General features: G+C 39.0%; 1 protein-coding gene and 1 long non-coding RNA gene across 3 annotated transcripts in view; both read right to left on the bottom strand.

Annotated features, from left to right (window-relative positions):
• Nucleotides 1–7,451, bottom strand: part of EPC1 (enhancer of polycomb homolog 1) — a 61,597-nt gene extending 54,146 nt beyond the window's left edge. The window contains exons 1-2 of one of the 2 annotated variants that reach the window (XM_071734858.1): nt 7,292–7,451; nt 6,468–6,571 (exon numbers count right to left, since the gene is read on the bottom strand). The gene's annotated coding sequence lies outside the window, so the exon portion shown is untranslated. Of the gene's footprint in view, nt 1–6,467; nt 6,964–7,291 lie in introns of those variants that run through there. The other variant, XM_071734859.1, reaches the window with a different exon arrangement.
• Nucleotides 7,452–8,537: 1,086 nt separating this feature from the next.
• Nucleotides 8,538–24,707, bottom strand: LOC139793673 (uncharacterized). The gene is made up of 4 exons (XR_011724708.1): nt 24,623–24,707; nt 11,507–11,692; nt 9,908–10,160; nt 8,538–9,072 (listed from the first exon to the last, which is right to left on the bottom strand). It is a non-coding gene; the product is annotated as an uncharacterized lncRNA (long non-coding RNA).
• Between the last annotated feature and the right edge of the window lie 314 nt (nt 24,708–25,021).

The following is a 25,021-nucleotide window of genomic DNA, read 5'->3' as shown; positions in this document are numbered from 1 at the left end:
TCTGTCCAAGAGAAGACAACAGACACTGCCATTAACACAGGGGTCTGTGCACAAGCCAGGTACTGGTCACAAGTTAACTTGATTTGTAAGCAGCTCAAGAAGGATATTAGAACAAAAACACATGACCTAATTAAAATAAACCAATAATCATGGGAGAACATAGAATATAGGAAGGAAAAGAGCTTCTCACATTGGAGTAGCTCATCTCAAAGTTTTTATGACGACTCCTTCCAAGTTCCACAGATACCTACAGGACTCAGTTTTGAGTTGGGAAATTGTTTCAGAGATGACCAAAGAAATCAGAATATTTCCTTGTGGAATCTTCATTCTTTATGTGATTATAAGCGGACATAGGCTAAACAGAATGTGTGTATACAGACTCAGACTTTGTTTCCCCTGTATTATCCAGCATGGCTTCTCCTTAAAAGATACCAACTGTGACATCTGAATTGCAAATACACTATCACATTGACTAAAGGTATCAACATAATCTGTCTTGTGCAGATGACTTTAAGATCATCAGAAAAAACATAACTGCTCTGCATTATAACATTTAAAATTAAATTTTACTTCTTCTGAAAAAAACTTTATGAAACAAGTCACCAGGGTAACATGCCTTGTCTTTGCCTGGCATTACAGATGAAAAGCTGTGAGGTGAAAGGACCCTTTGAAGAAATTATCCTTTTACTCGTCAGGTTATGGCAGCACCAACATTCCTAATAAACAGATACAGGACATGAGGGATGTCTGCAATGCTGAAAGGCCCAGATCTGAGTCGGGTTTTTTTGGGGTTTTTTTTGGTTTGGTTTGGTTTTGTTTTTGGTTTTTTGGGGAGTTTTTTTTGTTTGTTTGTTTGTTTGTTTGTTTGTTTTTGTTGTTTTTGGTTTTTTGGGTTTTTTTCTTTCTACCCTGTTTGAACAAACATTGAAAATTCTTTTATTTGTGACTATTCAAGATGTACACACCTGTGAGGCCAGGGAGGTCTTACTTTCATTTAACAAATGCCCCAAAGCTCTGAAGAGGTGATGATTAAGAACTAACATTTCATTACCTAAATCATGCTCAAGTCGGTATTTAAAAATTAAAATATGGTTTATCTCACAGTAGAAACACAACATTGGGGTGCTGGGATGTGCCTTTTTGTTCTTTGGGTTTTTTTAAAGATTTAATTTATTTGATCTGTTTCATTTCAATTACTAGGATGACAGACTTAACACTACTCATCTAAAGTCAGGTAAAGCGAGTTCTACACTAAGTGTTTACAATACAGTGACTTCAGTTTACTGAGAAGCATAGCTACTGTTAATCCACTGAAGTATGAGATAATACCACTTTACGGGCTCATTACCTAGATACCTGCCTTGTAGGCACAGGTCCCAGAGAAAAAACAAAATGGAACATGACAAAAAGAGGACTGCACCGGGAGAAATAAATCCTTGGTTCTGCTCACTGCTCCTGGGGTTTCCTACATTTTGCATTAAAACATTATTCAGTAAAATCCATGAAGTAGTCCCAGAAACAGGTATGAGATCCAGCCCACCTCTTTCATTTTTCCTCTGGGAATCCCAGTGCTCAATACCTTGTAAAATCTAGCTCCTTCTTTTCCCATTTCCTAGCATTTTTTACTCCAAAGTGGTCCAGATTGTTTTGCCCAACAGAAGATGGAGAATCAGCATTACACCTTTTGCAACCATTTATTCCAGGTTTGAATTCATGAGGACCGAGGAAGACCTAGATTTTAGAGCTCTTGATATTTTTGCTGGTGCTCAAACTCAACAGGCTTTGGCATCCATAACTATTATTTTCTGCTGGATGGTATTGTGCACTTCTGAGCAACTTTCTGTTTACCATCTGGGGCCTCCACAGTGGCATCTCAGCTCCCTGCAGGAGCAGTGCAGACCAGTACTTGTTTATTTGGCAGTTCCCATCTCTCTCTGTTGTTGATACAGGGAGACAGGCATAAAGAATAATATTTTAGCAAACACACTTACTTTTCAAGCACTGCAATACCTGCTTTAAGGGTCAAATTCTGACCAGCAATTTCAGGCTGTAGTTATTATCATTAGGGAATTTATGAACAAAACATCCTACTAAGGAAATCTGTAGTATTGGTATCTTGCTCCTGGGGCCAAATGACAGTTCAGTGGTAACACGATACACTGGAAACATGACTTAGCTAAGAATCTAAAGAAGTCTCTGAGAGCTGAAGCCACTGGTATGTGGTCATATGTGTTCAAGGCATATTTTGTTGCTTATGAGAACAAGCCAGAAAAAAGTTGTTTCAAAGCACTCATATTTCCCTCCCTGCACATTTACTAAAGCATTTAAAAATCTAGGATTGTCTTAAGGATTTGGACCTCTTCACTACAACACCAACTATAGATGGTAGAGCAGATTATTTTATAACACTGAAAAGTCATACAGATATTATTTGGAAGAAGTGTGGAGGAACTTAAATTTTATAATAACAGTCTGAAGCAAGCAAGAAATGTATTATACTTATTCACATCTCTGAGACAGGTGACTCTTTAAGCAAGACAGAAAAAAGTTATTCACTGCTCTAACTTGATGCTGACATGAATTATATGATGTATTACAGGTAAAATCAGGAAGGGTGAGAAAAAAGACTCCATGTCACAGAGTTTGGAACATGAAGATACCACCTTCTCCTCCCTTTCTTGCAACCTTGATGAGTACTGAATCAACTTATCTGAGTAGTGATATATGAGTGAGTGAAGCACAGCAGTTATGGCTTTTATTTGAACAGAATCCCAAATAATATTCTTTTATACCACTAGAACTCATCTGGGGAAAAGTCTTCACATTATTATTGGCTAATTTTGGAAGCCTGGGATGTACTCATCACACTTCTGTGACAGCTGTAAACAGGCAGCCATCTTAACTCTGGGGCTCTTCAGTATAGAAAATTGGCACTATAAAAGGAATGCTTTGAAGGCATGCAGAACATTTTGGTCATTCAGGATGAGTTAAGATCTTGGACGAGATTTATTCCTTTGTAGTAGGATGCTATACTTCAAATGGCTTTAAGTCAGGAGAGCCAAATATTTTTGAGAGGTGCACAGAGTCTGTATATAGAGTTTCTAGGCAAAAAGGATGTTGTATTGGGAAAAAATATATTTATTTTGCTATCTTAGAAAGGAAGGGATCTATACGGGACAAAACTAACAAACTTACCAATAGATAGGTAGGTAGGTGAGTAGATAGATAGATAGATAGATAGACAGACAGACAGACAGACTCTTATGCTTTAGGTCCTGGTATTACAGACAGGCATTTCAGATGGAGCAAGGTGGGTAAAACACATAAGCAACACAGAGCTACCCCTAAGTAATCACTCTTCCAGGCCTTTCTGCAGAAGATGCAAGAGGTAAATTAGTTGCTATTTGGCCTTGAGAGGATGCTAAGCCTAAATCACCTCTTATTCCATTTTGGCAACACGTCTGATGGGAGATATTTCATGTTCAAAACTACCTCAAAAAGGAAGCAGGGGTGAAGTGAGGAAACCCCTAAGTTGTAAGACATCAGCACTGCACTCCTGTCACAGTAAGACTTCATGGCAGGAGTGAGAACTGACACTTTCATCAAATGCAGCATCCAAGTCGAAAAACCATAACCAGTGTTAAACAGTGGCCCTAACTGGAAGAAAAGCAAATGTGAAGTTTCTGTCCAGCATTCCTGTTCTTGCTGACTTCACAGAGCTAGAAGGTTCTTCTGAGCAGCAAGATCACTAGCAATCCTGTTCATTCATGGCTTGCATGCATAGGCTGCAGTCACAACAAATCATCATTGTCATAGTCCAGAATGACAAGAGGAGCAGAAGCATGAAATTTCCATCAGTAGTTTATAATTTGCTCAGTACTGTTGTCCATGGATGAGCAAACTGAACACAGGTCTACACAACGTAAAGAAGAAAGATAAAGCTGTACCAGTATTACTCAGATGTAGATAACCCAGTGATTCCCTAAGATTTATAAGTATTGTAATAGATTCAGCAACAATTGGCTCTACTTCAATTGGCATAACCCAAAATATCAACCTTGTGACCTAGTGATTAAGTCTCAAAAATGGAAGATATCCAAAATCCACACTTTCTCAGAGGACCCATATCTTGACGTTGTCCTCAAGACCTGAGAATCATAGGAGAACACTGAAGATGTAGTGGTCATATTGCACTGTCATAGGCCAACAGGTCTCTCTGCTTCAGCCAAGGCTTTATAAAAGATCTCGTATGACATAGGAGAGATGATGAAACCAGACTGCTTTCTTGGATATTGATGTGTCTTATTGGAAGAAGGTTACAAGATACATTTACTGAGAATATTTTATTTTCCTTAAAAAAAAACCCCAAAGAAACAACAAAACAAACAAAACCAAACCGAGGAACAAACAAGAAATTAACAAAGCACCAACAAAATAGAACAGCAACAAAAAAGTAAAGATCTACTTGAAGCTGTGGATCAGTTTCCATAAAACTAAATAACTTAATGAAAAAATTTTACTCAAAAGCTAAATCTAAATGCATTTTTGAAGATCAAAATGCTCATGAGAAGTTTAGAGACTGTTTCAAACAGTCCAATGTTTGTCAAATTTATTCTTTGAAAATAATGAAGATACTGAAATGTAGAAGAGATGTGAAGGTCTCTGAAATTGTCAGCCTCATATCACTCTAAAATAATAGGCACATAGATTCCTTTAAAAAGTATTAATTTTAATGTTAAATTTATTCCTGAACTTGTCGAGTTTTCTAATATATGCTCTGATCATAGACTTGACTATGTTTTTCCACCCATCTTCTGAAAACATTAATCACTTCTGTTTTCTTAAGCACCTAATATGGATGTTAGCAGAAAGTCTTTTAAAATATTTGCACTTAGAACCGAGGTGATCTGTAGGTTTTAACAAAAGAAAACAAAACACATTAACATATATCTATTTATAAATATATGTAAAAACGCATGCTCCAGCTAGCAACAGGAAAGAGAAAACCCACCCACCTCAGGTGAATCCTGCTACCATCTGAAGGGCTGTATTAGGCTTTCCTTTCTTTCCAATCTCACCTTCATAAGCAACCCAAACTCCTACAGACCTCCACAAGAAATTTGCATATGCAGGGACACGAGCAAGAGGGACCTTAAGGTGTAATAACCAGCAGTGAATGTAACCTTAACTTCACAACAAGCAAACAATGGACTAGTTGCACAATAAACGTGTGCCAAAGCCTTCCATATTGTATGGAAAAATTATTTTAAATCCTTTCATCTGCAGCCACTGTAAAATAATTTTGGGGGTGGGGCCGAAAAATCTCATTACTGAAGAAAGCTGGTCTCTAGGTACAGGATTGGGGGCGGGGGGGGGAGAGAGGAGGAATAAATAAATAATAATAAAAAATCAGCTTCATTACACAAACCACCGAAAGGGTGAGGTCATGCCTGCTCCGGGCGGTAGTTCACGCAACATCACAGTTTTTCAGTGACACAATTCCATCGTCTTTCTAACACATCTGCGGTTACTTTTGATACAGAGAAAAGGGAAAGATACAATAGATGAAGCCGTGCCCCACCTTCCCCCCGGCCCCCCCGCCGCGCCGGGGACAAACCCGCGGAGCCGCGCAGCGCCGCCAGCGCCGGGCCAGGCAAAACAAAAAAGATCTCCCACCGGGTGGAAAAAAATGCGCCTAGAAAAATGCCAGAAATTACAAAATGTCTCCCAAATGTACCTTCTTGAAGGAAAAAGAACAAACAAACAAATCACTCGCCCCCCTCCTCAGATCTCCCCCCCCTCCCCATCTAAATGAAGTGTGGTGAAATAAGAGTCTTTATATAACTAATGCTTTAAGCTAATTGCCACAAGAGCGCTAATTTGTAAATAAAAAGGTCACTGTTTAGTAAGACGCATAACTTAATATAAACCCTGTTATGTCAATCGCCACCTTCACCATACCAAGGGCAGTTTTCTCCCGTACTTTAGACCAGAGTAATCCATCAAGAGCCATCACAAATGGCATTGTAAACTCTTTTAGCCACAACCAGACCATATAGCAGCAACATAATACGCTTCTTTATATATTAGAGCTGGATTAGATTTATTAAGACAATCACATATTTAGTCCTGGATCCGCTTATTACTCAGTGAAGAAAACCCCCAAACAAAAAGCCATAAGCAAAAAACACCAAGTCTATATCAAAAATATTTTGGTTCTCGTGCTCTTAAATTGAACTTAAATTGCTGTTAAGCTTCGCGTGTATAAAATTTTAAAGAGGAAACAAAACTGACTTCAGTAATTGTCGATATTAAGGAGACATCGCTGGGTGGGATACACAGGAGATCAAAGCTAAGAAAAATACAAGGCTACGTTTTGTTCATCAACACAACGAAAACCCTCCCTGCACTAATATACGCCAAAAAAATGCAGCAACGAATATTTTTGGTCAAAATTACAAACTTACCTTTGGAGAAGGCAGTCCTTGAAAAAAGGCTGTAACAATATGGACTGAATACTCTCTCTCCTACAACCAGCCACCTCCATGCTGCAAAGGGCTCTCCGAACATCCTTAAAATATTTCGCAAATGCAAAAAGTGAGACTTTTTTTTTTTTTTTTTTTTTTTTTCCCCTCCCCATTTTTCTCTCCCCCATCTCTTCCAGGATCGCCGGGCGGGGAAGGAGGCGGCTTCCCCGGAGGTCTGCGGGCGATGCCGGGGGCGACCGGGAGCCGGGGCGGGGGAGCCCGGCGCCACCGGGGTCACAACTTTGCCGGGGCCGGCGGTGGCTTCGATGGGCTCCGCGGGCAGCGGCCCCCCCGCCCCCCCGCCGCCGCTGCTACCGCTACCGCCGCCTGGAAAAATGCAGTGTGCCATTTTACACCCGCCTTTGAAACACACAGGACCAAAGTCTAGCGCTGGTTTTCGGTGACACTGCAAAACTACGGCTCTCTCCACGCAACCCCCCCGCCCGACTCATCTCTCCCTTCAATGAGAGCAGCCGCCTCTAGAGAATTAATAAAGAAAGACAGATGGAGAAAATAATTCCGAGACTTTGCGGTTCCCCCAACCCCCGCCGCCCCAGCCCCCCCCTCCACCTCCCTCCCAACCCCGAAGCAAGTTTCTGTCCACCAGCGCATCCCCCCCGCGGCTCCCAGCCCGGCCGCACTTGGGCAGTCTCGCCGCATCTGAAACAGCCAGTCATGCCTGAAACAAAATCCATGATTCCTGGAAAGTGGGGAGGCTCGAATCCCAACAAATACTCCATTTACTTACAAATATAAATACCTACCTTTGAAAGAGCTAAATTAACACTAAATTCAACAGATACATCCGTTATGGCAGGAATAGTTTTTCCATAAATACTGTTTTAAAAACCCCTCCTTATACTGAGTGACAGAATTCTACCATGCTGCCCACAAACAAAATGGCTGTGGCACCGAGTTTTTTGGTTCCTCCCACTGTGCCTCCCCCTGGCCTCCAGGAAGTGGTAGAAATCCAAAATAAAATCCGCACGAAAAGTACAATGTATCGCCTAAACTCCGCACGGCACTACCAGACATCACGGGTAGTAAAGCAGATTTACCAACGTTGTACTTTCTCGAGGATTTTTATTGTTTTTAAAAGGGCATCAATCACTGGGAATTTACATCACTGTGTAATCTGAACTTCCTGCTTTACATATTTATAAGGTCTTTCACCTATCTTGGCAGGCTTTCAAATTAAGTGGGTTGGGAAATTTGACGCTGTGGCTCTAGTTTGTGAGCTGAGTCAGGTAGTCACTGCTGGAGCTGTGCTGAGAAAAGACGGGCAAATTCTAACACTTTCAGTTTTCATCGCAAAATAAAATTACCCCCTCTTTCATATCACAGTCTCCTAAGTGAGCACGTAGGCGCCGGGAGGACACTGGAATGAGGATTTTCAGCGGTAACTGAAATTTAGGCCTTTTGCCCATAAATACACACTGTAATATTTATATTTTCTCATTCGTGCTTCACAGTAGTCTGCCTGAATAATGATTTCTGTGGAAATAATCTCGGATTTTCTCTTATTATGACTCTGTACCGTGTTGCATCCATTTAACTTTTTTGACATTCATCTTGAAAAAGAAACTAAGTTGGAAAATATAACATAAAATATTTAAATTAGAGTTGATCATAAACATGTCGATATGTGGGCTTCTGTCTGAGCCACCAGTTTTGCTGGGCAATAGCACAGCTCCTCTTGCACGCTGCCTCCTGGGCTCCATAGGATCTGATTCATTTCCCAAGAGAGTCCTTTTCCTGCCTTTAGTAGGAGTTACAATGGACACAGGCTGTCAGACCTGCTGAGCCTGATCCAGTGCTATATTAAAAGACCCAAATTAATACTCCCATCCAGTGTTGTTCTAAACCTTTTTCAGAAGCTCTGAAAAAATAGTCAAGTTGGTGATTATTTTTCTTGGACCACCTCATATTTCTAGGTCTTAGATTTCAAAATTTTGTCAAATTTGTTATTATTATTATTTGTTCATACTATCACACTATATAGTGGCTTTAATCCTGGACTATGATTACAATAACATAATTTATTATTTAACAGAGCAAAAAGAGAATTCCTGCCCTGAAGAACTCAAAAGTGTAAGACAAAAGACAGCAGATGGCTACAGACAGATGAGGGAAACAATGAGCTGGTATTGATCAGTTGGGAAGGCACAGTTTGCAACACCATCAGCTTGAATCTTGTCTCTGGGTATACATCGTGGTAAAGAAGATATAAGGTGGGCTTTGATGAAGAAAATTAATTCTTTTTCTGGCTGTTGAAAGAGAACTTTTCCAAAAAGAAGGACAGCATAGAAGAAAACACAAATGTGTTTGTTAGAAAAAGCAGCAGCAGGACTACAGAAGTTTAATTGAATTGACTTTTTTTTTTTTTTTATAATGACAGAAAACAGATAAGGGGCAAGTAGTCCACGAGAGCATTGAAAATAGAGATGTAAAGCATATGTTTGATACAGTAGATGCAATGAAAGAATCCAAAAGGTAAGGAAACATGGAAAAATCATTAATCAGGCTTTCTACCAGTTAACAAGTCCTAGGAAGAAAGATACACAGAAGTTCAAATTACATGGGCCTGAAGGGATGTAGTTGCTGAGTTATATTAATCATTAAAAAAAATACTTAGCATGTTTTTATAGAAATAAAAGTGTTGTTCCTGACCACTAGTTTGAAGACCATGTGCTGAACTTTTCTCCTAATATGTATATAGTGAATTAATAAGTATTATTCCTGATGATAGCGTTAATTGTATCAAAACATGCTTAGTAAAGGGTCACCTCAAACTTCTTAACAGAAGTAGATAAGCACACAGGAATGTTTGGGACCAAAATGATGAAGCACACCAGGAAGGTCCCTCTCCTATCACCTGTTTTTTGAGAAGCCCTCATGTTCCACATGCCCTAAACTAGTCCGTCCTTCCTTCCTTCCTTCCTTCCTTCCTTCCTTCCTTCCTTCCTTCCTTCCTTCCTTCCTTCCTTCCTTCCTTCCTTCCTGCCTTCCTGCCTTCCTGCCTTCCTGCCTTCCTGCCTTCCTGCCTTCCTGCCTTCCTGCCTTCCTGCCTTCCTGCCTTCCTGCCTTCCTTCCTGCCTCCCTCCCTCCCTGCCTCCCTCCCTCCCTCCCTCCCTCCCTCCCTCCCTCCCTCCCTCCCTCCCTCCCTCCCTCCCTCCCTCCCTCCCTTCCTCCCTCCCTCCCTCCCTTCCTCCCTCCCTCCCTCCCTCCCTCCCTCCCTCCCTCCCTCCCTCCCTCAGGCCTTGGTGAGTTTCTGCAGAAATATTACTGTGTGGAAAATGTGAAAGAATTTGACTGGGTTCTTTTGTTACAGGCTAAACTGAACTGAGTTATCTCAAATTTCCTTCTGCTCTAAAGCTTACTTGTTGAAATGCACATTGTGGCTTTTTAAAATCTGAATAAGCATTCCAAGAAAAGATGAACAATCTGTTCTTATGCTTTAAGACCGACCCACACTTGGCTTGATGTCAAATTTCCCTAAATTTCTTATTGTTCAGAGTAACTCCAAAGAACACCACCATCCATTCTGCACTCTTTTTTTCCTTAAAGTTTTGTCCAATGCTTGATGTGATTGTTCATCTTGAGACTTTACTTTAAAACAGGGAAATATAATATCTGTATGGAAGTAAAGAAAAAAGTTTATTTTAAATCCTATATTTTAGGATTTAAACTAACACAATTAGCCAATAAAAACTGATGGCATTAAAAAAATATTTTCATACTCAAATTAGTGAAGTCCCTTTTTTCAATCTACTTGCTCTATAATTGCCTTCATTATTCTTTACCTTTCATTTTCATTTATCTTTATCTTTTTCATAAAGATTTACCTGTACTGACATATCTTCCAAGTAGCTCTTGGTCTGTACACTTATAATAAACAAATTACACTCATATTCTTTTGACAATCTTTTCTTGATATCTTTGTGAAGTGAATTACCAGTCCTGTTTAGTCAGTAAAACATTAGTTAGATAGCAAAAGCTGAAGGATATCAAGGTGCTTTTGCTATTGGCATGTAAATGATAATTTGTTTTCTTTTCATAAAAACGGCATTGAATATTTTTCAGTTGAAAGATCACCAAGTGCATAAATATTACGCATTTTTATTCAATACATAATGTTCACATGGCTGCATAATTGCTCTTGAAGAATCTAAAAAAACTGATTCATTGCAATTTGAAAAATTAACAAATTATAGCATAACAATAGATCATTGATGCCTGACTATGTCATAAAGGAGAATGTAGACTTCCCCAGCTTAATTCTTGTTTGACTCAGGTCAGATATTTTTAAAAAGCCTCTAGTCTTCACTGAAGAAGTATAATGATAAAAATCCACCACAATTTTCACTATATTGTTATAGTGATTGCTTAACCCACTTGAAATTTAACTTTAAATTACAGGCTGTGTAACTTATTAAACCTCTTCTTTCCACCTCTTTGTCCAATTCTGGTTTTGTTTGAGTATCTAAGACTCATAAAATGTTACTCTATGTAATGGATGTTATGTGATTGTACTGCTTCTTCAGTTTATCAGCAACCTTTATGCTTCATGAGTCATGGACATCAGAAACAGATGCAATATGACAACAACAGTACAGTACTTGGTACATATTAAAGTATGGCAACTCCTAATATTTTTTCTGTATATCCCAAAATTTCATTTGCTTTCTTGTGGCAGTGTCAATACAGATACCTCTGTTTAGCAAACCACCCCATTAATTTCTGTATCCTTTGCTGTAACCCCTTCTCTGCCATAACTTCTCACTTCTGTCAATGGCACTTAATGCTTTTGGAATTTTGCTTTTGCCTTTACACAGATACACAAACTGCTGCTTGTGCCCACCTTAAATACCTGATCCAAGTTGCCTTTTGCCAATAACCCATTCACCTCTATTTCCCTCGCATTCAAACTCTGCAGTACTATGAGCATTAATAAGGATTTATTTTCCCATTAATCTTACTTCAAACAGTGTTTTTCTTTGTTTCAGATACAGAAGTTGCACTGCTGGATTTCTTTCTCTGTGCTGGGACCTCATCTTGAAATAATTTGTGATTAGACCAAGTAGACCGAGAATTGCAGTAATGTCACATCAGGTGTCCCACCAGTGAAAGTTCAGATGGTTTTAGGATGTATTCAGTAACAAAAACTGCAGAAAAAGAGCTAAGTCAATAGAGGTGGAAAAACAATTAATTACACAAAATGCATGGGAGTCTTCTGAAAATAAGTATATATATTTAAAAAAAAAAAGCCCCAAACAACCAGACAAATAAACCTCCAAAGTATCTGTTGCTGTTGATTGCCAAGTGTTGATGCCACACCTCTCTGAGGATAGATTTTTTTTCCTTACTATTTCTGTTGTATCCTTGTATGATGGTCTGGAAGTACCAGATCCACTGTACAGATTGGTCAGTTCATAACCTACATCCTTCTATGCATTAACAACCCTCATGAGTTTTGTAAAGCATCTTATTTTGAATTGTTGTAGAAATCGAAATGTGCCATCATGTCATTATTAAATTTATGTCCATATGAGAAATCCTATATGGTAATACTCTTATTAAAAGTATACCTTAGCCACATCATGTTGTCACAGATGCATTTTTAAAAAATCTGGTCTTTCAGTTGTCTGTATTTAATTGATTGAGGCTGGTGGGGAAATACTGGGTGTGATTTCACAGCAAACTTAGGGAAAAAAACTGAAAAAACCAAGCTCACTGTGAAATCTTTCTTTCAACTTCTGCAACTGCTTTATTGAGATTATTCTGCATACTTTCCCTGTTATGTGCTGATATTTGAAAGAGAATCACATAATCTTTGGTCCAGGTCTTGGCATTTCAGGGGGAAATTGTTTCCTGGTTGTTATATGAAAAGTGATGCTGAGTAAATATTCACTAATATGTTTGCAATCAGAAGTAACTGCTAAAGCATATTTTTCACTTGCTTGCATTCTTCTTCTATGTCTGCAATGGTTTCTGTGCAAGCATTGTTCCCAGACTGTAAGATACAGCTGTTGCCACTGCTGTTGAGTTGTTTACAGTGTGTTGAGCCAAAACAAGAGAATGTGCAATTGATGCTTTTGCTTTATTAAATACATTCTGTTATTTTCTCAGATTTTAATTTTCTGACAATTAAGGAGATCCCTTATGGGTTTTATTAATGAGCTACTATTCAAGACCATTTTCCCATATGATTTATTATACTCAGGAAACTTCAGCAGAAATGCCCTGGGTTCAGATAAGGTGAGTTATGGCTGCTGTCGATCTGTGCTCCACTGACTCGTCTCTTGACTGGTTTATGTGCTCAGCAGATTTTATCTGTTCTTTTCTGAATTCACATTTGTCATTTAGAATAAAAGGCCACTATTGAAAACACCTCAGAATTGCTCAGAGTCACTCATGGTGTTCACTTTTACTGCTGCTAGAAACAAATGTACCATCTGTATGGCAAAGGCAATGCTGTCACAATTCAGTTTTCTTTTTTGAAATGTTCTGATGCTGGTGACACGCTGAATGGAAGTCAGGTCAGTCAGCAACAACTTGATGAGCATAGCAAGATTATATAAAGGTAAATAGAGAAAAGCCTACAGCTGTGTACAACTTTAAGGATATGCATAATGTCTGAGATGAAAGAATCAAAGGCCTATACAATTCCAAATTCAAGAAAGACTGTGACTGCAGTCAGAAAAACTTTAATTTCTTCTCCTTGTTTCTTACTAAGTTTAGCCTTTTTATAGAGAATACTACTTCAGTATGTGTACCTTTCACTAGGAAACTAGAATCAGGCAGCATAAAGTCTGTTCAGAAAGCTCAATGCATTAACTGGCCAGCTCATCTGAAATTTCAGGATGCAAAAGATAAGCCATTTTAAGATATCAGAATACAGTTGCTGTTTTTTCCTACCTCTAATTATTGCTGTTGGAAGACAAAGTAATTAATATACATCCTCTGATTTTATTACATCATCCATCACATTCTCAAATATGAAATTGCCTATTTGACATATCTGTTCTTCTGCATTATTAATATCAGCTATAATATTTCAAACCATCCAGGGACAAATACAATAGTTATGACCTAAAATTTTGCCTAAATTTTCTTAAATTCCTTCTTGTATCCCTAGTTTTGCCAGTGAAATATTGTTTTTTTCACAACCTTTTTCATTTTATAGAGATTCTGACCTGTAGGATATATTTATTGGCAATTTCCATTTAGTTTAAACAATGTGTTTTCTATTAACCTTTCTATTAATGTTAGAAAAAGCTCTGAAGGCTAAGCTGACCAAACTTAATTAGCTTGACTGTTATAAAAGTAAACAATCAGGAGGAGAAAGTCAGTATTAGTAAACATACCATGTTGCAAGGATGCAGCCTTTTCATTTAATGTCTAATATACCTTATGTCACCCTGGTCCCAGTTTTGCTCTCCCTGCCTGTGCAGCAGAGGCAATAAAAACCTTTGCTGTTTGTGTACAGTAAGAAATGCTCCTTGCCCTGCTGTTGCCACTCAAATGGACCCATTGGTAGCAGCAAACCTTAGTAAGGGGCAAGAAGAGTCTCTTTCCTGTCAAAAAAAATCTCCATAGTTCACACAAGAAAAAAAATAGCAGAAAAGAGGAAATATTTTACAGGCTATATCCAGTACACGCATTGCCATTGCCAGCTGGATCACAATGTCTTGTTTGCACAATAAACTTCCAGCTAGTATTTTGAAAAAATCTCTATTGGTGTCAATAATTTATATTTTAAAAGTCATTTGCAGTAGTATTTGCTGCTTTATGGCTGAATTTTTAAAGGGGAGCAAATGACAAGATACTAACTGTCAGCAAAGGTGTCTATTCTAGTATATGTTCATTAAGAAATGGAGCTCCTTGTATTAAAAGCATTCTTATTTTTGTCATTCAACACTTAAATTAAAATATCGAAACATAATGTGTAAGTTCCCCACTGGAACTGAATTTCTTATAGATGACATCTGAGCAGACACTGATATACATATCATTAGAAGGTTATACAGATAACTACTTCTGTTTTGAGCAGGCAAAACCTGAAAGAGTGAACCTGCAATCCATCTTTTCAGGGACTGTGGGCCTAGCAAGCCCCAGTAACAAAGAACTGGGCAGTGATTTAACTTTTTCCCCAATGTAGCTTTAGGCAATAGTTGTCTTTCATTGCTCAGAGTACTTCCAGGCTATCATGTAACACAAGGTTCTATTTCTGCTCCTTGACAGGTCTCTCTCCTAACCTGACATGAGTCAGTGGTGGGACACTGCAGCAAGAAAGGTGAATTGGATCCTGGGTGCATCTGGAAGAACATTACTGGCAGAGGCAGAGATGTGATCATCCTACTCAGCACTTGTCAGGCCACATCTAGAGTACTGTGTCCAGCTCGGTTTCCCATGATTTAAGAAGGATATGGACAGACTAGAGAAGGTTTGAAGGATGACCACAAAGATGATCAAAGGTCAGGAGAACATGTACTGTGAGGAAAGAAGAGTTAGGTATTTTCTCCCTGGAGAAGAGGAGGCTCAGGGTGACCACATTGCAGTATTCCAATATTTAAAGGGTGGCTACAGAGGCTCCCTCTTCACAAAGAGCCACATGGAGAAGACAAGGGAATATGTGTACAAGTTGTATCAGAATAGGTTTCATCTTGATATTAAAAAGAAATTTTTTACAGTAAGAAAAATCAGTCACTGGAACAACCTGTGTAGAGTCCACATCACTGAAGGTTTTCAAGATGTGGTTGGACAGGGTGCTAGATAATCTCATCTGGGCTTCTTTTCCCACAAAATGTTGGACCAGATGATCTTTTAAGGCCCCTTCCAACTTGAGCTATTCAATAGCTCTATCACATACTCCACTGCTATACTTAATCCTAGGAACTCCTTTCCTTCCTCACTTTTGGTCTTGCCATAGGCCGCATTCTTATCCTGTTCTTTGGACTGGTTCATCCTCTGGTTTTTAAGGCAGTCCTGTCTCTATTCCTGACTCTAGTCTGGCAACATTGCTTTAAGCTGGCCTTCCTCAGTGTGCTCAGTGCATACGCAGAGAATCTATCCAGTCCTCACTCAGAGAGAGTTCAATATTTATTTATCTTAGGAATATTCCAGATCTTTTCCTATGACACAGGTACACAGGCTCTTTGGTGAAGCAGATGTCCCTTATCTCTCCAACATTGCCTAACACCCTTCTGTTGCCAGCCAGTTCTTTGTATTCTCAGTCCTTCTCAGGGCTACTGTTTGCCCTGCACATACGAGGCTCTGCCATTGCTCTCATCTTTTGCATAGCCCTTTATTTTACTTTTCCTGTCATGACATCCATTCTTCACTCTTTTTCTCCACATTCCAGAGGCACTGCCTGCCTTCTGTTCTTTCTCCATAAGTTTCCTCTTTCTTACCATCTCCAACACTGTAACTATACCTTTTCTTCTGTCAGAAAGATAAGACTTACAGCCTAGTAGAATTTTAAAACTGTACTGGGCAGATCAGCAGGCCTAAAGTGTAGGATAATACTTCATTCAGAGCTTCAAGTTAGGGAGAGGAGGAAAATAGTGGAGAGCTGTTGCAGTATAACTGAAGCATTCTTATTTGTTCTTAAGTATGAAGATTAAAGCTCTCAAACTAATAATGTCCCCTAAATCAATAACATATTTTTGGCCGTTCTTGGTTCCATCTCCTTCTTTGTGCTGTGCAAGAATAAGAGGAAGAAAAGCAAATGTGACTGCTGGCTAGAATTATCCTTTAAATAAAAGTAGCTGAGGCTCAGATGTAGAACTGTAATTTTCAAGGCTCTGCATTTGCTGGACCGTGCCCTGGGTATTGCCCTCGTTGTCCCTAGATGGCACAACAGCCTAACAGCAACTCCCACCAAACATGTTGCTCCAGCAGCCCCGAAGCTGGGTTATCTTCCTCTGAATTGGGTCACAGCAGACACATTCCTCCTCAAACCTGGTTCTTGCTCTGAGCTGCTCTGAAGGAACTTAATTTTAATGTCTTTGGTTTGGAACTTCTGTCTGTTATTTCAACTGCTGCAGATTTCCTCTGAGTTAATTGCTTAAAAGGCCTATGCTTATAACTTCTCACAGTGCTTTTTCTTGTACCTTGAAGGAAAATTTATTTACCTAGGGGACTACTGGTTTTAATGAAGAGGACAGAGGAAAAACAAATTCCAAAACAACCCTCATAAAGCTTTTTGTGCAACTGAAATAAAAAAGGTGAGGAATAGTGCTAGCAGTCTAAGAAGGACCTGAAAATGGATTCCACACTCTAATTCTTGTCTGTTCATTCTGCTACAGACTCTTTAAATCAATAGCCCTGGGAGAAATAAGCTAAAAATTCTTCCATGTCTGTAAGCATGCACAAAAGCACAAAACAATCTCAAGAGTTTATCTGGAGAACTTTTGCCATGACATATCTCAGTAACCTTCAAATTTAACCCAATGATACTTTAAAAATTATAAGTAAGGCATTATATGTCTTTTAGGCTATCCTGTTGCCTACTAGCTTTAAAGTCATTCTAGATAGTAGAGTAGTATCTGGTATAAAATCTTTCTAATACATGTCCTGTAAAAACTTGTGAGAAGAACATCTTCATTAGAAAACTGTGGTTACCAAGTTTAGGTTTCACAGAGTAAATATCCCTTGATGGCATTATTAGAACTACCCTAATTTTCCATTTTTTTCTGAGTCAGACAGCGAGGAAATCATACACCAGGCCTTTCAATTCCACCACTGTTTGATGAAAAGCTCCGCTGTGAGATACCTTCTATACTCTTCTGACATATATCATAGTAATTGCAGATTTACTGAATAAGTTAAGAGTGCTGCAGCTCATCTCCTGTGCAAATCCTGCCTAGTGCGACAGGTGTGAACCACACATTGATCCTGGGTAGCATTTTTAAAACTTCAATTCTTGATCCCTTTTTCTACAGTGGTTGCTTTAATACCCGCATAATGTATTGACCACTGAGTTGTAACTAGGCTGGAGTTTTCTCATCCTCTCAGATTCCAACATGAGTGCTGATTTTTACTCTCCTGTATTTAGCAGCACACAGTGGCATTACTTCAAATGGGAATGATAAAGAAAATTTTCATAGCAGAGCCTTGCAGCTGTGTGGATGATGGTACCCAGGTGCATACTAGAGTTACTTGATTCAAAAACAACATGTTAAAGAACAATGAAGTACCTTGTGTATATTTACCACATGAGGTATCTAGGACTAACTAACGTGAGCACACTTACAGAGTTATAACTTCGCCATGGATAGGAAGAGTACTGCTAGAATCAGCAGCAAGGCAGTGTCTGCTGTTAGTCAACAAGTTATATGATTTGATACGAGTAACAACACAGCAGCTTTTAGACGTGAAGAAAAAATGATGATGAGGCCTTGCACAAATATATGCTAGTTTCACCATCATTTAATTTATTCATAATTGTGGTAAATTATTAAAGTGAACTATGAACTAAAGTATTTCATATTGCTTGGAAGTAACTTTTAAGACTGATAACAATTTTATGCAAAAAGTACTTCACAAGCATTATGAACTCGCAACTGAGTTAAACTCAATTGTTTTACACTAGAGCTGAGCTCCCACATGCTTCTCTTGGTTGTTTTTTATAAAGCTTTACCATAGAATTTCAAGTAGACTTAAGTACTTTGTTAGAGTGAATAGCTATATATGTTTCTGTCAGGATGAAAAGAAAAACAGCTTATTTCATGAGTTTACTTGGTTTTAATCTCCTTTACTTTCTGAACCAACAGTCATTGTCCCACTCTTAACACATTTTTGTCATTACTTACTGAATATCGTTTTATCAAACACCAGTAACCTACTCATGCTTCATTGAATTATCTCATTTATCAACACAACACACCAAATAGACTTGGGAGACTATTGACCAAATGTAAAATCAAATAGACTTTATTATTATGGTATTAATAGACAAACAGACTGAGGAGAAGAGAAAAAAGAAATTTACATCTCTAAGTTTCATAGCAAGCAGTCTCCTGGGGTTAAAAAATGGAAGAGGAATCAGATGCTTTAAAAAACCTGTGACTAAAGAGGTTGCTTTCTGGAAATCTTAAGAATATTCTTTTTACGGGCCTTAAAACCCATACTGTAACTGCTAATATTTCTTTGGAAATATTAGGTGAGATTAAATATTCTAAAAAACAATATGTTATAGTATACTTTTACTGGGGATTTATTGACTTGTGAATTTGCCTATAAACTAATTTCTTCCCCCTTTCTAACCTTTCAGATCAATGTTGCCTGACAGCTCCTTGACACTTTTTTCTGTATACCCACCTCAGACACAGTCCTTTGTGTAATATTAGATCCTAATGAACTCTATAAATTATATGCTTGCATAATTAATGAAATATTAAGCATATTTAAATTAAAAGTACCTAACGAACATTAGTATTCTAATTGTTTGCAATTTCCATGCCTTAAGTCAACACTTTTCTTTTCAGTGTAAATTCTTTGCAGCAATAAGTTCAATGAATAATTAGGAAAATTCAGGACCTGCAGATCAAATTAATAAAATAATCCTATACTCACTTACTCCCAATTTCTTATTGATATACTTGCTTTATTTATATACTTGGGTGTAGCATTTCTAAGAATATGCTTTTTTTCTCTAATAAAACAATTTAAAAAAGGAAAACAAATAAAATTTTTAAAAATTAAGAGCAATTTGCTAGCCCTTTTGCAGTCATCCAAATCAGTACAGACACAAAGGACCTTATTTTCAGATAAATTTGTCAAGAAAATAAAACTTAATTATTTTAATACAGTGTGTAAATATATTGAAGTATCATTCCTAAAGGGCTATGGAAAACTGCAAAATTATTCTTTTATAAATTTTATTATGAATCTGTGCTTTCAGAGGCCTTCTATCTTGAAGCTGACTGCTATCTGGACAGAATCTGATGATCAAAACATTGATTCATTGTACATTTTGCTTGCTAAATTTATTTGATACTTCAGAATCTCAGAGACATTTATGTCAGCAAACTTCCCTTCCTATTCAGGGTAATGCCACTTTGAAATTTACCCTGGAGTACAGTCTGCTTTTGTATGCATAATTCAAATGTCTAACCACAACCAGAGTTTTGTGAGCTCCTAGACTGACATGCATGTATGTAAATATATTCAACTCCTATTAATTCCATTAAAACAGAGAGACATCACAGGAAGCTGAACTTGAGCCAGCAGTGTGCCCAGGTAGCCAAGAAGGCCAATGGCATCCTGGCCTGTATCAGGAACAGCGTGGCCAGCAGGTCCAAGGAAGTGATTCTGCCCCTGTACTCAGCACTCGTGAGGCCACACCTCGAGTCCTGTGTCCAGTTCTGGGCCCCTCAGTTCAGGAAGGATATCGAGGTCCTGGAGCAGGTCCAGAGAAGAGCAAGGAGGCTGTGAAGGGATCCAGCGCAAGTCCTGTGAGGAAGGGCTGAGGGAGCTGGGGCTGTTCAGCCTGGAGAAGAGGAGGCTCAGAGGAGACCTCATCACTCTCTACAACTCCCTGAAAGGAGGGGGTAGCCAGGTGGGGGTTGGTCTCTTTTCCCAGGCAACCCTCAGCAAGACAAGAGGGCACGGTCTCAAGTTGTGCTGGGGGAGGTTTAGGTTGGACATTGGAAAGAATTTCTTTACTGAGAGGGTGATCAGACATTGGAATGGGCTGCCCCGGGAAGTGGTGGATTCTCTGTCCCTGGAGATATTTAAAAAGAGAGTGGATGTGGCACTCAGTGCCATGGGCTGGGAACTGCAGTGGTAGTGGATCAAGGGTTGGACTTGATGATCTCAGAGGTCCCTTCCAACCCAGCCAATTCTATGATTCTATGAATACTCTCACTTAAGAAAATCTTAAAATATAAGAGGAAACTCACCTTCTGTCATTCCACCATTTTAGGTTTTTATTTTGTACATTGTTTTTAACAAACTGCCATCAGTTACAGGGGGTACCTTTTCTCTGGCTCCATCACCACACCGACAGTTCATCTGCCCAGCTAGGACCATATCCTGAGCTACCAAAGAATTTGCATAAAATGAATGCTTTCTCAAATGCACTTCACACCATTTGCAGAAGTCTAGTTGCATTAGTTTAAGAAGTAAAATTTATTTATTTTCTGACAGAGCTATCATTCAATTTTGTATAATACACGTTAATAATAACATTATAGTAATATTAGTATTTCAAATATTTGTTTCAAATAACATGGAATAATAAATTTTAATTTAAACATGTTGGACAGTACAGTGCCTCTATAAACTGATAGTTCTAGGTTGTAGGGGAAAGAATTTTCATGATATCAGGGAAACGTTTCATTTGGTGTGAAAACATAGCAAATATACAATTAGCAGAAACTGAAAAAAACACAGGAATCTAGGCCACATGCAGACTTGGTAAATGCTTTTGCTTGTTTATCTGGCATATGCTTGCTATGCTAATATTGCTTAGTAACATAAGAAAGTGAGAACAGCCAAAGACTGAAATGAAATGTCAGGCTGCTGCTGCTAACAGTGGCAGAAGCCTGGGGAGGAGTATAGAAAACAGGTCAAGTTTAGCATGATCCTGGCACTGGTACATGTGCTTTCCCTCTGCCAGGGGGTGAGTTAGCAGTTCCTGAAGCTTGTTTTTCCATTATATCACAGCACATACTCCCTACCAGTGGACATACACTCTTATAATTTGTGCAGTATTTTTAAAAGCCATTAATATTTTTTAGTTTTTACAGTATCCAGTTATATCCAGTTTGACTTAATTTGCAAATGGCTGACTGATTTTCTAAAATGGTGCTCTGTTTCTTTCTTTATGGAAATAGTGAATAATAATATCCAACTCACATTCTCCAGTCACTAATTCTATACCTTTGTTGTATTTGTTGGATAAGAAATATTCTGTTGCATTTTGGGAGAAACTACAAGCAAGTTTTTTACTTGAAGTGAAGCAGTTCAATGTCTCTTGCTATCTTTGTCACCTTTCTCTACAGTTCTTATACCTTTTTATCTTTCTGAGGTAGGACTGCCAGAGCTAGATGTAATAGTCAAGGTTGGGCACACCATTCATGCACACAACATACACAGCAGGACAGTATTTCTTCTGAATTTTAGGTTTCTTTGCTTTTTTTAAATTTTTTTTTCCTTTTTTCCCCCCCATGTTCAAATAGTTTTTAACATTATTTGCTTAGCTCAAAGAGGAAGTTAACTCTGCGAAACTGATCACAATAACTTCTTTTTTTTTTTTTTTTTTTTTTTTTTTTTTTTTTTTTTCAGGAGAGAGAGGAAGAATAAATAGCAACTTAAAATCCATTTTTATATAGATGTAATTGCATAATATTTTACCAATATGCATTATTTTATACTTAAAGAAGTGATAGTGACTCCTCCACAGCTATACCATATTTATCCATCTGCCCTTCAGTATTATATCTATAGCAGTTTCTACCAGTCTTCCCTATATGGAGGTCAGTCTCAGAGGTTTAGAGTTCCCAGGATATCTTGGAAGTCCTTATGAAAGGATCATGTTTCTCATATTTATTTTCCCTGGCCTGAAGTCTTAGAACTATCATTGCCACATTTTAAAGGAGGGGTTTGGAATTTAGCAGCAGAACCTCTCTATTATTAGTGAATTCGTTGTTCTTATGACTGCAACAAAATTTTGGCCAAATAAATATAATTTAAAAAATTTCCATCTGTTCACTAAATACTGAAAGATATATCTTACCTACAAACTATCCAATTTTATTGTTTTTACTACTACCTGGAAATCTTGTACAGTTTATAATTTTTAGAAATATTGTATCTACATGCAGAGTTCTCTATGCCACATAGCTACTATATACTAATGAAACTCTTACTCTGCTGCAACTTGTTGGTAGTGCAGTCATTGAATTCTTACAGATGTTGCTACAGGCTTGCCTTACAGCTGGGCAGCAAAGATGTAGCTTAGTGTGAGGACTCCAGAGCTCAGCAGAACATCTAACATTTCTATTATGGCACTGAAGGTTACCACGGTCCTGAGATTGTGGGTGATGTCCATGATTTTCCTTGTTCAACCACTAATGTGTGGAGAACTTCCAGACAGAGCCTTACTGGAATACAAGTCTGCTCTAGGGTAGCTGCATAATATAAAGAGAACTTGATTAAGAGGAGAAAACAAAAGTAATTTTACTAAACTCTTCTGAGAGCCTGGAATGAAAATATGGAGTCACTGCGTGCATCTGCCATCATCAACTAGGTTTGAAAACAATGGAAGTGGGACTTCTCTTCTAATTTTCTGTGTGGTAGACAACAAGAAGTTAGTGAGCAGTTTTCTATGCTGCCAATCTGAATGGTCCAGTAATATTCAGACTCTGTATAGGTTAAATGTATTTCCACATGATGACATTTCTGGAGAGGCAGGACAGAGTAAGCACATGTTTATCTCCTTCCCTCTGTTTTTAATTTTGATGTTCGAGAAGTTATATTCATAAAAAAGCAAAACAAAAAGCAACTCATTAGGCCTAACTTTAAAGGCATGCTAAAGTTGCAAGAAAATTACATCATCAACTCATCTGTCACACCAAATGTCTTTGAACAAGCATAAACTGATGTTTGTACTCACAGTGGTGATGTGCATTGTGAAGTTAAAAAGGAAAAAGCCACAAGGAAATAATAACCCATATCCAAAGTATGATTTGAAAATTTTGTAATGCACATTGATAATTTTAAAACAATGCCATTATCAATATTTACCAGGTTTGTGATTCCCATTATGGTAAGGTAAAGATGTTTCAGGTACATGGTAACTTGCTAATTTTTCCATGACACCTTAGGATGCATAAAGCACAGAGAAAAAGCAATGAAAGTTCTATGTGCAAACTTAGTTATGGCATTTCCTAAACTTCAAGCACTTGACCATGCAACAATAAATATTTAAATATAGTTTGTATGCGTGTTCCAAACCTTATATTACAGTCTAACCTAGCAGTCTGCTCAGGATTGTGCCCCACGTTGTATTAATTATGAAATATGAATACACAGTTCGCATTCTTACAAGCTGTTCAGCAACTACCTTTCTTAAAGTGAGTTGTTACAGTCATCTGGTTGCATGGTTTGTGACTTAAAAAAGACATGGTATGACAGAGAATGGGTGAAACAAGCATACAGTTACAGAGTTTACATATTTTTGTATTTTAAAATCACTATCTGCTCTTATTTGCTCGTATTTTACCCAGTTTTGTATAACTGTTACTCTGTTTTATTATGGACATTATGACAGGGAGGGTGACTTCTCAGATATGATTTCTCTCTCACTGGAGCTGGACATCCTTAATGAAAATTACATGTGTGTCAAGGACATTTTTCAGTTAATAAATTTAATTTTCAGTCAATACATTTATTGGACTATATCACTGCATCATATGCTTTGCTGTGGATTTATATTTGACCTAAGTAGATTGGATGCATTTGGAGAATTTTCTGATTAACAAGTTCTCTTGTGCACTTAGCACCCTCCCCCTCCTCATTTTAGAACAGCATTCTCTTTATACATTTTTAGGTCCTATGTATTCTAAATAAACCCATTTTCTTACAGTGAGAAGGAAATTCCCCTTTCCCCTGCCTAAGAGGAGCTCTTCTGGTTCTTGTTGGTATGCAGTGTTAACACGCAGCCTGTTGCCTCTGTGAAAACCTTAAGTATTGTACTGAGAAGCAACGGTCGCTGTAACTTTAATTAAAGCCCGAACCTCCGGGAACAGAGAACTTTCATCTGCTTCCTACCTTTTTGACACCTGCATTCATCATTCCTTAGTGCCAAGGCCCCCGCTGGGGCTGAGGCACCCACCATGCTGCGGGTACCCGCACGGCGCAGGACGCCTGAGGATCGCTGCCCCGCACCGCCGGGGTGCCGGGACACCGCACGCACCGGCCACACAAATGTCATTATTTTAGCTTTGCTTTACTAAAATCTGTTGTTCTAAAGAAAGAGGCACATCCTATGGAAAGGAAGCACGTTTCCGCCGGGTCACCGCCATCTTAATTGCTACTGTGGTTATTTTTATTTTCAGGACACGTTCCTTCCCCCTCTTGCTCACCGCGGTGTGGGCCGGGCCGAGGCGCTGGGCGGGCTGAGGCGCAGGCCCGGCCTCCCGCCCCGCCTCTCCCGCCCCGACAGGCGGCGGCCGTTACACAGGCGGCGGCGCGTGCCGGTTTGAACCGCCGGCGGGCGGAGCGGCGGGGGGAGGGGCGGGGCCCGCGCGTTTCGGCCGCTCCACCCCGCCCACAGCGGGACCGGCGGGGGCAGCGGGGACACGGTCACCGTTTCAGCACACGGCTGCCCTGATCCGAGACCACCCCCTCACCCCCGGCCTCAGCATACGGCAGCACCGCTCCGAGACCACCCCCTCCCCGGCAGTCTCGGGGCCGCCTTTGCTTCTGCTGGCGCCGGTTCCACCGCCTCCCGTCCACCCTCCACCCCTTTTCTCTGGCAGTCT

This window comes from Heliangelus exortis, chromosome 2, assembly GCF_036169615.1.
Source record: "Heliangelus exortis chromosome 2, bHelExo1.hap1, whole genome shotgun sequence".
Lineage (NCBI taxonomy): Eukaryota > Metazoa > Chordata > Aves > Apodiformes > Trochilidae > Heliangelus > Heliangelus exortis.
This window is presented reverse-complemented; position numbering and strand designations above follow the sequence as displayed.